We start from the raw sequence: 1,465 nt of genomic DNA on the forward strand, positions 1-1,465 counted from the left end.
CAGTTGTTTTCCGTCTGTTCTTCTGTTGCTGCACTAATCCCATCCATTCGTGGAGAAAGGTTCCACATGCAGCTTTTCTCGTGTGACGCGCCACTGGACTGCTTTTAACGTTCAGTATAATCGAGAAAACCTGGTTGATTTTCAAAATAAAAGATTTCTGACTCATAAAAAAAAAAGTCCCTAAATTCTTCCGCGGCCCGGTGGCAATGGGTCCGCAGCCCGGTGGTTGGGGACCACTGCTCTGGTGCACAAAAATGTCGAAAGATGAAGGGCCCGCTCCAAACTGTTCCCACTAAGGTTTAGAGCATTGTCCAAAATGTTTTAGCCTCCTGAAGCATTGAAAGTTCCTTTCACTGGAACTAAGGGGTCTGAAAAACAAGCCCACACCATCATTCCTCCTCCACCAATGCAGTCTGAAACGTCCCGTTCTCCTGCAACCTCCAAACCCAGACGGGTCCATCAGATTTCCAGATAGAAAAGTGTGATTCTTCCCTCTAGAGAAGACGTCTCCACTGCTCTAGAGTCCAGTGACGGCGTGCTTTACACCACTGCATCCACGCTTTACATTGTACTTGTTGATGTGTGGCTGCAGCTGCTGCCATAGAAACCCATTCCATGAAGCTCACTGTGTACTGTACTTATGCTGATCTGAAGGTCACATGAAGGTTGCAGCTCTGCAGCAACTGACTGCAGAAAGTCTATGACCTCTTTAGACTTTCAGCATCCTGGCTAAGTTGTTACAAATTCTTCCATTTTGTTCTGATAGAACTGACAGTTGACTGTGGAATATTTAGGACTTTTCAAGACTGGATTTGTTGCTCAGGTGGCATCCTATGACAGTCCAACACTGGAATTCACTGAGATCCTGAGAGCAAAATATGCTTTCACTGATGTTTCCAAAAACAGTCTGCATGTCTGAGGGCTGATTTTATACACCTGTGGTCAAACCAAGTGATTAGGACTCCTGATTCTGATCATTTGGATGGGTGAGCCGATACTTTTGGTCATATAGTGCATGTTTATGACTTATAAACATAGACACATCTTCAAGTCAAAAAGACAAACATCCCAATATCAGCAAGACTCACACTCCTCTGAAACACTTAGCTCTATTTCAAATAATCCTCGATGTGGACTCTGGGAGCAGTGAAGATGATTCTTTTGCTGTGGAATCAGAGTTCATCTTCTCAGATTCCTCCTATGATGATGATATGTCAGTACATGGATTTGCAGCCAGAACATCCTCTCCACATGATACTTATACATAAGTAGACTAATAAACTATTAATCGTTGAAGAAGAGAATGATAAGAAGCCTTCATCTGTAAAAAGACAATTTTCCCAATTTAAAAAGGTCAACCAGCATGTTGAAGACAGCCAGTGATGCCACAAAACACAGACACACTGGAGAAAAGTCTTTCTTGTAGACTTTGTCTTGTAGGCCAGGACTGCCTGGTCCTCAAAAC

This window comes from Oryzias melastigma, linkage group LG8, assembly GCF_002922805.2.
Source record: "Oryzias melastigma strain HK-1 linkage group LG8, ASM292280v2, whole genome shotgun sequence".
NCBI lineage: Eukaryota > Metazoa > Chordata > Actinopteri > Beloniformes > Adrianichthyidae > Oryzias > Oryzias melastigma.